This window comes from Strix uralensis, chromosome Z, assembly GCF_047716275.1.
Source record: "Strix uralensis isolate ZFMK-TIS-50842 chromosome Z, bStrUra1, whole genome shotgun sequence".
Taxonomy (NCBI): Eukaryota; Metazoa; Chordata; class Aves; order Strigiformes; family Strigidae; genus Strix; species Strix uralensis.
The window spans coordinates 17,749,447-17,764,180 of NC_134012.1; positions in this window are offsets into that span (position 1 = coordinate 17,749,447).

Consider the following 14,734-nt stretch of genomic DNA (forward strand, 5'->3'; position numbering starts at 1 on the left):
TGTCTGGCAGCATTAATCTGAATTACCCATCTGGCTGGGTGGGTTTCTGGCTGATGGGGTAGACTGGGCCATGCCTTGGCCTCCTTGCCTTAACTTTCTCCAGCTTTCCCCTCTCTGTCTGCACTGCCAAATTTTTACTGGTGTTAGAGAAACAGATCCAAGAGTCCCCAGATGACACCAGAAAACCATAGGGTGGTTCATTTGTCTGTGTGGGTAGGGGAACAGCATGCAAACCCCTCCTGAAACCAGGCAGGGGATACAAGCCCTCATCCAGGCTGTCAGCTGCTTGGGGGAAACAGGCCACTGCTTGCTCCCTGGGTGCTTGTGGGTTTGGCTAGAGTGTGGAAATGGAGAAGTCATTCCTGGGAAACTGATGCAAACATTTGCCTGTGTTCCTTGGCACTTTCTCATGAAAACTGTTTCCATGGAGGAAACTGGCTTTCTGGCTGTAAGACTGTGTCTAAGGCTAGGCAGCGGGTGTGAGGTCGCCCCTCAGCTGGGAGAGGTGGGCTTGTTCCCAGCTGGGACCAGCTATCAGCCTCTGGGGCCCGGGCTGGCACAGGGAGTAGGACATCCCCAAACCCCTACAGTTGCTTGAAGGCATGCTCTGAAGACCATACTGACAGAGGGTTCTGAAAGAGGGCACTGGCCTCTGCCTGTTTCATCCCTCCAGGGCTGGCTACCAGGGCAGTGGGGACAGTGCAGGAGCATCATTGTATGGAAGTTGCCAGCAGACCAGGGTGTAGCAGAGGACTTGGATGGGGATGCGGTGGGGGACGGTAGGTGGTCGCTGCGGCACCTTTCACTGGCTTTTGGATCCTGAAAGGTGTTGCACAGGAATTGTGGGTGGTTTGAAGTTTGGTATCTACAGGCAGGAAAATGGTCTGAGAGGGACATTCTACTTTATCCTACTTCTGTCCTCAGAGTACTGAGCTGTTCCTCCCCTCTTCTGCTTGGGTGGGTGAGGGATGGGCAGGAGTCACACAGTTCAGTAGCTGGAAGAAGCCCTGTGTGGAAATTTTGCCCCTTGCTGGAAGCAGCAGCTGAGAAGTGTCTGTAGGATTTCACCCTTCTCCCTACTGGTTGCCAAGGCTTCCCTAGCCTAGGTCAGCATATGGCTTGTAAAGGGTCCCTTGACCCTTTCCCTGTGAGACCATACATGCTCTAGCAGAGCTTCTTTTCCCACCTCCAGTTCCACCTGCCTGCCAACAACCAGGAAGGGTGATCAGAGGTCTCTAACATTTATCCCACATGTTTACACTGCTACACCTTCCTGTTCTCCAGCCCATGGGAAAAAAACAACAAAAAAGTGGCTGTTGTTAGAAGGAAGAAAGGGACTAAGCTGGAGTTTGCTGGCCCCTTTCACCCCCCTGGAAGGAGTCTGAAGTGGGTGTGCTTGCCCTTTGCTCTTGCTCTGTGTCTTAGCACAGCAGTGCTGACACTGGATCTGTTCTTATCTGCCTACGTCCCGTTTGCAGGATGTCTATGCACTCAAGGACGATGCACCCGTGAGAGATTTCTGTTTTCTGTCTACCCAAGGCAGCAGCCCTGCTTCTGGAGCCTGTTTTCCTTTTCCATCCACTGCTCTCAATGTTACTAGCAGCAATGCAGATGAGTGCACAGAGACAAGATCTCTGCAGAGTCAGAGGTGATGGAATTCTCAAGCCTGCACTAGATCTTGCAGTGAAGAGCTGAGAGGGGAAAACAAGGGACTGGGGTCAAGTCCAAAGCCTGGACCTGTGGCTTCTTCCTGGTTACCTTCCTGCTCTTCACATGCTTGAAAATTATGTCCAAGAAGTGTTGCTCCATTATTTTTCCAAGAATGGAGGTACTGCTTACTGACTGCTGTTTCCCAAATCCTTCTCTGTGCCCTTCTTAAAGGTGGGAGCAATATTAGTTGTTTCTATCAGCCCTTTCCCAGTTGCCATGATATTCCACTGTGATTGACAGCAGCTTCATTCACACCAACCAGCACTGTTAGCTCTTATAAGTGAGTGCCATCCATTCCAGTGATACCAGTATGTCCAGTCTCTCTAAGTAGTCCTTAAACCCCAAGCTCAGCCCTCCCATCTCCTTCCCAAACCATTCTGATGAATGCAGAGATCTGGGAGCAGGCTTTGACTGTGAAGATGCTACAAAAATCCATTGATCATTGTAGTCTTTACCATGTTGTCTAGTACTGTCCATGCTGTCTCCCTCATCCCTCAGTGGACATGCATTTTCCCCAACTTCTAGCATGCCTGTAGAGTCCCATTGTACTACCTTTGATGATCCTCACTAGTCTGAGCTATAGGTGGTCTTGGACCTGCCTGATACCACCTCTAAGTATCCAAGCAAGCAATGTTTACAGCATTTTTTGCTGTCTATTTTATTTCCCATTCTTACATGCTTGCTTTTTTTTTTTTTTTAATTTTAGTACTTCTAACTTTAGTACTTCTAAAGCAGGACTTCTACTGAAATTTCCTGTCTTCCTTCAGAAGGGAAGGCCTGGGAGATTCAGGGTGGACACTGTGAGAAACCCCTTTCCCAGGAGGGTTGTGGAGCCCTGGGACAGCATACTGGGGTGGTGGGAGATCTCCATCTTTGGGAGGTTTCAAGGGTTAGTCAGTGGCTCCCCAGCTGTGTGACCAATACAGCAACAAAGCAGACCCTCAGGAGCACCAAGCCAGAGCCAGTGGAGCAGCAGGAGAGCACAGTCCCTCTGCAAAAGGACACTGCTGCTTCAGTGGCCAGTCTTGCTAGAGCCATGGATGATGCCAGCAAGCCCAGAGAAGCATGCAGGGCACTGCCAGGGAAAGAGCATGCAGCCAAATGGTTGCCTGTGCTTTCCAAACCCGCTTTACACTGTGTTTCAAAAGCCGAAACTTGGCATGGTATTTAACACTGTGAGTGTCTGCCCGGTTGCAAGAGAGAAAGGGAGGAGCTGTGAAAGCTTTCCACAGCTGGGTCCAACTCATCCAGAGCTGGCAAAGGGATGCTGAGCCCATGTCTGGGAGAATTTCTTCCAGGTGTCTGTGGAGGTGCTGGCATGTATGACATACATTGCAATATGAGCTCACTGACTGGGGTTTTTTTACACCCTTCAGCTTTCTCTTGAGAGGGAGAGAGAGAAACAGCTTGGTCAAAAATGCAGACTCCCATATGAAACAGAGACAGGCTGAAAAGTCGTCCCTGTAGCAGCACCCCACCTATCAATTGCCCCAATTTTCTCTTAGCAAACCATGATCTGGAACAAAAAAAAATCTCATTTGAAACAAAACAAAACAAAAAGTCATCATCACCATATCTCTTTCCCATGGGATTTAGTGGCCACTCTAAGGGAAATGCACTGATGAGTCCTCACAGGGAAAAACAGTGCTGATGAAGGAGGTCTGGGCTCTCAGGGGCAGGATGTGCTCCATCAGTCTGGAAGGAGACATAACTATTGTCCTCCCCAGTTCCAAAAATACTCTCAGATACGTGGGCCCAGTGAAGAGCATGATGTGCCGGAGAAGAGACCAGCACTGGAGAAAATCAGCTCTGAAGGGAAAAGAGATGATTTTTCAGTTGTTTGTCCCGTTTCTTTGACTTTCTGACTACAGTACAACCCAGGCAGATGTGTTCTGACAGAGGAGGCTGTGCTAAGCTCAGCCCAGGCACTGGGGTCTGCGTGCAGTTCATGCATCCACTCTCTAAGCATCAACACCTGGGGACATGCGGGAGACAAGGAAGTGCAAAGGCTGTGTGAGGACATCAACAGCACTGGTGAGATGGGCTGTGGAGGTGAAACAAATCCACGGATACAGTTGCGCTCTCAGAATGTCTCAGTTTTGCCCAGTTCAGGTAGAAAACACTGACTTCCTGCCTGTGTCTGTACAACTCACTTTTTCACCCAGCTGCTAAAAGTTGCACCACATATTTTCCAGGTCTGGGCAGTCTTCCAAAGTTTGGTCTAAGCAGGAGTCTTAGTACGGAGCACAAAGCTGAGGGGATGGGTTGAGCATCTCTGGAAGGGGAAGACTACAGCTTCCACCTCACCTGGACAAAACCCAAAGTGACCTAACTCAGATTTACCCTGGCTTTGAGCAAAGGGATTGAGCAAGAACTCTCCAGAGATACTTCCCTGCCTAAATCATTCTAAAAGACCATCATTCCCTCAGAAAACACAGTTGATGAGACAGGAATTGACTGTGGATTGGTGACCTCTAACTTGCATGAACATTGTGGTACTTCTCACCAGGAATCCTATAGAAACAACGTCCCAGCATGCCTGTGTTGATGTAACACAGATTGCCCAGATAACATAGGGAACACGAGTGGAAATTGGGATTACTCAGGGAGGTCCACATAGCAGCCCTCAAAGCTGTGATCTCACTGAAATGAGAATTTCTGGTGTGAAATCAGTAAGGGTACAAACCCTTAACATGTAAAAGGCAGCTGAACGTCAGAGGCAGTGGTGGCAACTGCCACTGTAACCAGCTGATGCAGCACTCTGCCTGGGAGTTTGCCCCCTGCAAAATTAGTTTGTTCGAACATCAGCATGTCTAAAACACTGCCACTGCCACTGGCCTGCCTTTGAAGCACTTTGCTAAAGACTGCTCTGTCCCACAGGGGCTAGATTATAATGCTGCCCAAAACTGTGATTAAACACGTCGAGTTGATGATAAAGCTTCACTGAGGACTGGAGTATTAGATAGGAGAAATGTGAACAAAAACCCATGTTCAGACACACTCATAGCACCATGCACCAACCTGAGTGACACTGGCAGCTCAGAAGGGTTTGGTCAGGGTTTGCAACCAGGCAGATGGTAAGAATCTCTATCCTTGGAGATGTTCAAATGCCATCTGGACGTGGTCCTGGGCAACTGGCTCTAGGTGGCCTTGCTTGAGCGGAGGGGTTGGACCAGATGATCTGCAGAGATCCCTTCCAACCTCAGCTGCTCTGTGGCTGTGTGTTGTCCCCAGGAGAGCAGGGCTGCATGGAGCAGGGGCACTCACCGCCCCAACAGTCATCCTGCAGCAGTGATTCTGGGGACAGAAGCCCCCAGAAACACACCACATTCAGCAACCTGGCACTTCTTCAAGGTGTATGAGTTTCTAGACAGCTCTTAGCCCTCGTCGTCCACCCCCTTCCCTGCATGGTGCCAGCGGGTGTTGCTTTCCCATGCCTCAGCAGGTGCCTGACCCTGTTGTTCAAATTTGTTTCTCATTGCTCAGCTGCTGCTGCTTTTCTTTTGTACACTTAACACAGGCTTTTCCCAGCTTTTGAGGCTGCACACCTAATCGACCTCCAGCAAGTTATTTATAGTCCTGGAGCCTCTGCTTTTGAGCTGTTCCAAAACTTTCAGGGCCTCTACTGCTATCACACTTACATCACACATTAATAACAAGAGATACCTGGTACTGTGGGCCAGTTCACACACCAGGCACTCATGACAAGCTGTCAACAAGTATGACAGGCCAGGACAGGGTCCTGGTGCAGTGAGCATTCACTGATTTAGGGTAAGGACTGGGGCTGTTACCAGCAGTGGCAGAGTTGTCCCTGGTGGAGTCCTGGGCAACAGCAGCAGATGATAGAAAAGCAAACCATAAGTCTCAGAACACTACAAAAATGCTGGCAAAAGCTTATCTTGTAACAATGCAGCAAAGCTCACTGTGGGACCCTATGGGAAGGGAGAAGATTTGTTTTGAAACTAAGCTTGTTTCCTCACTGCCACCCCTCACATCCCCTTACTCACAAGGATGTCCAACATCAGAGCATCTGAGTGGTCTGTCCAGGATGCTGGCACCAAAATGCAAGCAGTCTGTCCAGGAACACTTAACAGCAATGCAGAGTAAAAAGGACACTCTCTACTGAGGTTTTACCATGTCTTCTGGATTGTTAAGGAATTGTGTGCCGATTTGAGTCTTGCCTTTTTGTACCCATTAGGAGCTGATGGTGATTGTGGTCTCCTGTCTCTCCATCCTGCTCCTCTCTGAGGAACCATTAAGACTCATTCTTGCTCTTTGCCTCCTTCTCAGAATGCTTTATGTCTCCTACCCTCTTCCCTGTCTTCCAAAAACTATTTTTAATGGCTTCAGTATAGCCTGCTTTAGGCTGTTGCATATTTGAGACCATCCCTGATTTTGGGGTGGTCTGGAAAGCAGTAGGACCCCTGTAATCAGTTAATGCAGGTGCTATTCATGGCTGCCCACCCTGTGGCCACCCCTGCCACTTGTTCCTGCAGGTGCTACCTACCCACGCACTCTCCATCCACACCAGTCAAAGTTTTCATTGCAGTCCCTTGTAGAGAAAGAAAACCGGCACAGTATTTCCATGAAGATAAAAGAAGCAAGGGCAAGGGAACAGCTGGCCACTTACTCAAAGTCAGTTTGGCGCTCAGGATCAACAAAGAGGCTGAAAACTGCTATTAAAGTCAGCCTTGAGGCACAGCATTGTCAAACAAACTTGTTTTCTTCTGTTTTTCTTCTTTCAAAAAAACCAGCACAGGTTTGTTGCTTCAAGCCAATAAAGGGAATGGTGTTTCTGTTACATAATCAGATTTCCTCAAAGCATTTTTGACTTAGTATCACCTGATGCTTTGGTAAGATCCATGCCTTATGCAAAAGAGACAGCTTAAAAAGTGGTTCGGTGACCTTTCAAAAGGTAGCTGTTACAAAACCTTTACGAAGTTTGCAGATGGCAGAAACATGGTGGCATAGCAAATATGGCTCTCTGTTACAGAAGGCTCTGGATTTAAATAAATCATTACAGTCTGGTGAAATTAACTTTAATAAATAAATTACAGAAATGCAACTGGAGGCCAGTAATGCCAGATGTGACATCTGTCTTGGAAAGCAGTGTTGCAGTGAGATGGAAGTATCTGTGGGTATCACCGTGAGCTCTTTGTGCTGCAGTTAACAGGGATAATGCAACCTCCAGCTGTAAGCAAGTGGATAATGGCATTAGAAACAGAGGGATCTTGCTTCTGTGCACAGGCCTGGTAGGAAAAGCACTCAGCTGCTGTCTGTATTTCCAGAGGAACAAGGAAATATGCATATTCAAAGTGGCTGCAGAAATGAGAAACGAGTGCTACAGCAGAAAGATTACCTTGTGCTGCACATCTGGGAGGGAGAGAGCATCTCTGAGCCTTGTTCAGAGGTACAGTGCAGCAAAAGGGAAGACTCTGATAGCCCCCCCTGGCTTTCAGTCTTTCCATCAATAGGGTCTCTGCTTTGCTCCTTTTTTTTCCCTGACACTGGGTGTGTCTCCAGGGAGGAGGCATCGACAATTCAGCAGGTAACTCCTGCAGCTCTGCGTTGTGACAGACTCTAAATCAGGGCTCAGGCTGCAGAGCTGGTTACATGCAGGGATCAGGAAGAATATCCCCTTTCCTGGTTAGCTGCATTTTCTGTGTCACATCCTCACAACTTCTCAGAGATGAAAGTGCTCAGCAAGTTTGGCATGACTGAGTTAAAATGACTGTGTCCAGTATGCTTGAATGGCACAGGGTGGACAAGCAAGTTGAGCACACCTGCAACCTAGGATCAGCCTGCACATCTGAAGCTATTCCTTTGGGTAGATGATTTCACACTGAAGGGCTGAAATTTTTAATTCCTAATCTTGTGTGCACAAGCTCTTGACAGATCTCAACACTAGGGGCATCCCCTTCATTTCTGGGTGCACAGCATGAGCCCCGTGACTTGAGCGTGTCAGGGACAGCCAGGTAAATGTCCTGCATCCACCTGCCCAAGCACTGTCTGTACATCTTTCCTTCTGCTGGTTGTCCAGCCAAGGAGCCTATTTTCTCTCACCATTGATTTGCCAGTCCACAGATGTTCACAGTCCTGGGAGAGTGGCCTTGGCTCTGCCAAATCCCTTACTGCCTGTCAGCAGGAGAACAGCCTCTTCGCAAGTGTCAGGTGCGAAAGCTCCAGCATGGAATCAGCAACAGTGGATGCAGACATCTGGTTTTAGCAAACCAGTTCTTCCTGAACTCCAAGCCAAGAGCAATGTAGCTTTTTCTCTGTCCCTAGGAGGAGGGGACTAGACCCTGGACCTGGGATGTTTTCCAGCAGAACATTTATACAAGGCCTTCAGCAGTCTGCCAGAGGAGTGCCACGTGGCCAGAGAGACATTAAACAGAGCTGGTCCCTGAGGGGAACTGTGGCGAGGATGGGGGAATCTTGGCAGCTGAGTGCAATACAGCCCAAGACAGGGAGAAAAGCAGATAAGCCCCCGAAAATCCTGCTGGGAGGACAGGGCAGGACAGCTGCACAGCTCTCTGAGGAAACGCCTGAAACCCACGTGTACTTTTAGTGACCACAAAGCCAGAGGGAAGCACGGCAGATGGCTGCCGGGGAGAGGAGCTGGGGTGGCTCATACACAGAGAGGAGCAGGGATAGGTGCTGCCCTACCGCCTCGACCCCTACAGTGTATTTCTTCTTTCCCTGCCTCTGCCCCAGAGCTGCCTCCCCAGCCCTCACCAGCCGAGCTGATGTTAATGTAGCACCTGCCACCCGGGGCAGGGGGAGGTGGGCTGCAGTCCCATCCTAAACCAGCCGGTGCCAGAGGAGTATGCTTGGTGCAGTTGTCAAGTTGACTGACTTCTTAGCTCTGTTGTCATTTCCTCCTCCTGCTGCATTCCTTGAATAGCGATATTTGTTTTGGAAATTCCTCTCCTGAACAGTTTTAGGCTGGAAATTTGGGAGGATGCGGGAGCTGGATGGGGCCAAAGGTTGCACTTGCCCTGGTCATGTGTGACAGGCTGCCCATGTTGATTCATATGGCACCCACCGAGGCGGCTGGGGGAAGCACTGCCCCAGTCACACAGCTGCTAAGCTTGTGGCTTATGTTCTACCATTTATGGTCCCTCTGTGGTTCAGCACTTTGCTCCACAGCAGTGGTGGCCAACAGAGCAGCCCACTCCTTCCACCCTTGCTGCCCCAAATCCCAACCCCTGACCTGGCTTCAGACTGTGCAAGTTGAAGGAGAAAGTGCTTCCTATGGCAGGACTGCAGCTCAACAGAAGGGATCAGGTAGCAGTGCTGCCAAGTCCTTTGGCATGTTTTGCTTTCTCTGGTGGCCACCATACTCTATTTCATGTTGTCACACACTAAGACATTCATAGCTGTGCTGGATGAGGGAAGCCATGCAATCACAGATGAGTGTGAACACAGGTGTTTCGGAGGACAGCTAGTGATGAAGGGGCTCCTGGCCTGTGTTTGAGCACGCTGAGAGGGAGACTAGTCTTTGGGCTGAAAACCGCAACCTGGAAAGTCAAGAATTAAGGGAGGGAAAGGAGTTGTGGCATAGCTGTACGCTTTTCACCCCTGGACAGCTGCTTGGCATCCTGGCCCCCTCAAGAGACAGTTGTAAATCAAGTACATGGAGAACATCCTAACCCAAACAGGACTCGACAGAGGAAAGGATTGTCGGCACCAAACTGAGCAGCTGTGCTGTTAACCTCAGCCTGATGCCAGCAATATCTTGCCTGACTAGAGAGTAGATCAGTGTCACAGATCAGGCACTCATCTGCCACACTTCTGGGAAGCAGAAGGCACTTCAGTGTGCTCATGCATAGGACAGAGCCATGGCATGGCAGATACAAAACACCTCCCCAACTCTGAAACCCTGGGCAGGCTGAAGGAGGGAATCCAGCTCTGTCACTATGCATATGCAGATGTCTACATGCCAGACAGCCTGGAGGCACTGCTACTGGGATCCCCAAAATCTGCGTGCTACAAAGCTGTGATCTTTTCAGCGGGCTGTGGGCTTTTTCTTCAGCCACAGAGGCACTTCATCTGCCCGGAAGGTTCTTAAAGTAAGAGGACAAGTTCTCTGAACTGCAGACTGACCCCATTGAGCGAGCAAGAGAAGGGAAACAACCTGCAGGATGCCCCAAAAGCTGGGCAGCACGGGGGTGGATCAGAAGCTGAAAACCCACACTCTCACGTGCCCAAATACTGCATTGTGCAGTGGGTCCACACTGTGTCTGGAGTAACATCTGTGTGTAACTTACGCTGGATCTACCACACCTCGCAAAAACATCACTCCAAGGATCATGTATGTCTCTGTTCACGTATGCACTTCTGCAGGGTCCTAGTATATAAAAAGGCAGCAGACATCTTGCACTGGACCACAGGACAGAGAATAAGGCTGCTGGGCTGGGGAGCTGCCATTTTCATGACTCCAGGCAAACCTAGGTAGTTCTGGAGGGTCAAACCCCCACACAGGAGGGTCAGTCCTGTGGGTCAATGCATAGAAGAGAAACAACACCCTGCACAACACCAAAATCCTATGGCAGAGAAAGCCTGAGTTGCAACATTTTTTGGGCAATCTCCAGGAATTAAATTAGCCTTGCTTCACTGCAAACAGAGATTTACATACATATTGAGAGACAGCTGATGAGTGCCTGGAGCAGTGGCTGTACTGGGGAGAGGAGCTCCGGCTGTTCTGGCCCCGAGGGCAGGCTCTGATGTTGTTTGGGACAGATGTCCTCTGTGGCAGACAGGGCCAGGAGGCTGCTCACAGGTTACAGGAGTTCAAGGCAGTTTGGCCACAACTTCGGGCATGGGGAAGTGTGAAACCAGCAGGCTGAGGGGCAATGGTCCCTTGGAAGCGAGGTGCCAATGCGTTCATAGCAGAGAGGGACAGGGACCACAGGCCCAAGAAGGGTGGCAGGAGGTGGGGGGCAGCAATGTCTTGGGGGATGGACATGGGACAGGTTTTTCCACCTTGTGCTTCGTTTGGGCTGGTGCCTGCTAGCAATCCTGCGATGCACCCAGAGGAAGCACATGACCTTTCTCAGAGGAGTTTCATGTTTCAAGCACAGCTTGCTCCCAGCACACCAGTATTTACACAGCACTTACTGGTCTCAAAACAGAGCACTTAAAGAAACACTGGGGGACTTCCCCTCATCCTCACAGTGCCATTTGTCACCCGGACCTGCTTGCCCAGGTGGAGACAATGAACTGGTAATTTGAATATGTTCACACAGTCTCTGGGTGGGGACCGAATACTTCAGCCCCCCCCCCCCCCCCCCCCCCCCCCCATCAGAAGAGAACATATTTTGCTGCACATGTAAGACTGATGACTACCTTGAATGCCAGAAAGGTCGATGGCGCCCAGATGACTAGTGAATGACTTATGCCTTTTCCTGGCCCAGGAAGGGAGAATAGCCTATCATTCTTTATTGGCTTGACTTTGGCTCCTTGCACGTCCTTGCATGAATCAAATCTCTTCTGGCACCCAAACCTTGCACAGTGACTGCTGAGCATACTCAGTGGATGCATAGCCTGGGCAGGGAGGTCCAGCGTGGGTGGCTACATGCTGGGTGAAGTCCTGTCCTTCCAGCCCCACTTTCTCCTGACCCTCCTGTTCCTTTGTTATAAGCAGATGCTCACAGGCCAGGGCTGCATGGTGAACTGCCTGGGAGCTTCTATGCCCTTTGACTCCCACAGATGCAAAAGATAGAGTTAGCATTGCTGCTGCTAACAGTAATTTGCAGCTCACAGCTCCATGCAGGGCCTCAGCTGCAGTGGGATATGTACAGAGCACACAGTGGTGCTTGCTAGTCCTTCACACTGGTAGCTCCTGCTCTCAAGCTGGAGCTGCAAAAACAGTTATCTCTGTGCCTAGGGAAGGACCACGCTTCAGCTCTCTTGTTGATCTTGGAACAACTGGTCTGAGCCAGTGTGTATCTGGACACAGCATTTTGCACACTTGCACAGCCCCAGCCAGCACATGGCAAAAGCACAAGCAGATATGCTTGGAGGAAGCTGAGAGGAGCTTCACGCTAAGCAGAGCATGCATCCTTCAGATGGGCATGGGCAATCCCCGTTCTGCAAAAGGGATCCCCACATTTAGCTGGCAGAAAAACTGCTTTGATCCCCTATGACGTATTTCCTGCTCTCAGGTTAGCTCAGATGTTATACACACTCCTCTCCCCTGCCCCAGCATCGCCTTTTCGAGTGCCATGCCTGGAGCGAAGATGGGAACAGGAAGCTCTGTGCGCTCCCGGCCACCGCAGCAGGGAGATGCTGATTCACGCCTGCGGGTTGCCATGGAAACTGCAGTCATCACGACTGAAATGCCGTCATTCTCCCTTCTGCAAACCAACTTCTGCCAGCCCCGGAAAAAGTCAGCCGTGGGCTGAACTATGGCCTGGGAGGCACAGCTCCAACCCACCGCCGGCAGCTGAGACCGCAGGGAGAGATTCAGCCTGGCGCTGCTGCCTGTGAAAGGCAGTGAGAAAGCCCCATCCCCGCTGCCCTCTCTCCTTCCAGCCCCGCAGCGGCTAGGCTGAGCAGGGGGGCAAATGAAGCAGGTCTGAGCGTCAAGAAGTTCTTTTTTTTCTGTTTCGGCTCCAGCCCCACCACAGACTCGGGAACTGGGTTTCCTTGCAGCTTCTCCATGCAGTCACACAGCACGTAGCTGCCTCCACCCATTCTCCAGACCCGTTCAGTCACCACATAATGTCTCCCTGCACCAGCATTTCTTCCTGCCACATGTCCTTCGCTGGAGCTGTGCCCATGTGCCAACCACTCTACCCCAGCTCACCACAACTTCATTCCCGGCTGGCAAACTGACCGGTCCCCAGCCTACCCCTGCTTTGGGCTCTCAATCCCAGGGATCCCGACCCAGTCCAACTCTGGGCTCCCAGGGATGCCTGAGCAGATGGAGGTGCTGAATGTAATTCATCACTCATGTTGATTACGCATTCCTGGTTGACTGACATGCCCAAAACAAAACCCATCTGTGATCACATTTAAACACAGAAATGTTTTTCAGACCTGGTGTTCACAAAGGTTACTGATTTGCGTTTGGGAGAACAAGAGGAAAACTGCAGAGTAGAAAAGGGGAGATGGTTCTTGAATAAGCAAGTCTTTCTGTTATAAAAATGCCTGGATAGCTCTTGAGTCCTCTTGGATCTAAGTGTAGAGAGGAGACAGATGTTGCTGATGCTCTGCTGTATTAGCTGTTTGTCCAAAATTTGTGCCTGGACCTGATTAAACTGAAATCCTTCTCTTACATCTTCTCCAAAGTATTCCATCTATGGTAATGTGAATGCACTAAATGAGTCCAAAGAAGAAAAATCTTCCCCATTTTGACATTTCTGGACTAGAAATAATTACCTACAGGAAAAACTTCAGACCAAGGTCCTTATTCTAAGACCAAAGTCCCATATCTTCCATCCCCCCACTGGGGTTGCTTGTAAGTGAGAACAAACACAAAAGCCAGAACAAAGGGAGAAATTTAATGACTTTGTTTTGGGAACTTGGGTTGGAAAAATAAAACAGAAAGGAGTTCCTTTGTTAGCAAAGGCTGCAGCTTATTTTGTGAGTGGCTTCCATGTGGTTGTTGGTTGCACATGAGTAAGTGATTATCCTGTTTCAAGTAACATCCAGGAAACTCTGAAAAAGCACCAGACATAATGACATTGCAATGTCTTAACAAATCAAATTTCTAACCCCTGCTGTCAGAGTTACAGTATTGCTGGGACTACAATACAAAATAAGGGCAGAGCTATAAAGATCCTCCTTTAGGGGAAATAAGTAACTTATGCTAATGTTTAACTCTGTGGGCTGATGTTGCACCAATAGCTCAGGGTGGAGACTGCTCCAGCATTTCAGCAACCCCTGCTCCACTAACACCAGACTGTACAATAGTCAGAAACCCACACAGCAGAAACCACGGTGATACTAACAAGAGCAACACTAGAAGCATGGTGTGGCCAAGTATCCCAGGCCTCCAGAGAAAACAACGCCTAGCAGAAGCAAAACACAAGAACAAGCTGAAGGACAGCAGACAGTGCCAAAAACCCTCCCATTTAGATTGAAAAAGGAACAGGCTGTGTCACAAGAGCCACCGTGCCAGGAGCAATGGCCCCAGGAGGAAGCAGAATGGGCAGTGCTGCTGGCACTCTGCACCCCGGCATGGCTCTCATGGCTGCCCCATGCAGGCAATGAGTTATTTAGGCCATGCCAGCAAGCTGTATAGTGTAGTGTTCATTCCAGTGCCTAGAACACAGCGAAACATCTTGCCTGCCGTCTTGTGCCAGCATGCCTGCTCACTACAGTCTCCCTGCCGACACTCCTGGCTTTCCGCCGGTCTGACAACCTGCAACCTGGGCAGGTCTGTGGAGGGTTGTGAAGGAATTTTTCTTGCACTTTGTCAGCATCATCACCCATTTCTCCTTACCACAATGTATCATCTTGAAGAGCTTTTTGGACTCACAGAAACACAAGACTCTCCAACACCCCTCTGCTGGGCTGGCCACGGTCCTCCTCATACAGCCCAGTAAGCAGTTTGCATTATTCACAGTGAGAATTACTTCTGGCTGATGTTCAAGCTCATGTTCACAATTACCACCAAGTCCTATCCAGCAGCTCCACCAGTTACTTCCCAGCCTGGACCAATGCTCAGGGTTATCCCTCCCTCAACCCAGTGCACCAGGTACCACTGGCACTTCTACTTGCTGGGTTTTGTGAGCATCCTGGTGGTCCAGTCCTCCCATTTAGAGAGGTCTCTCTGGACTGAGGTTCTGCCTTTCACCATGTCAGTCACTCCCTCATAATGATTATTTCTAGCACTAAAAAAACCCAGAAGTACGTAAGCATACATGTACATATATATGTGTGTGTGTGTGTGTGTATATATAAAATTCCAGTTTTCTAGGACTTAATCTTTTGTCTGCAGACATGTGTTGCTGCACTTCTCCTGGGTTTTGATGTTCTCTGACAAAGGAAGACTTTTATTAAAAGCAGTAAAAAT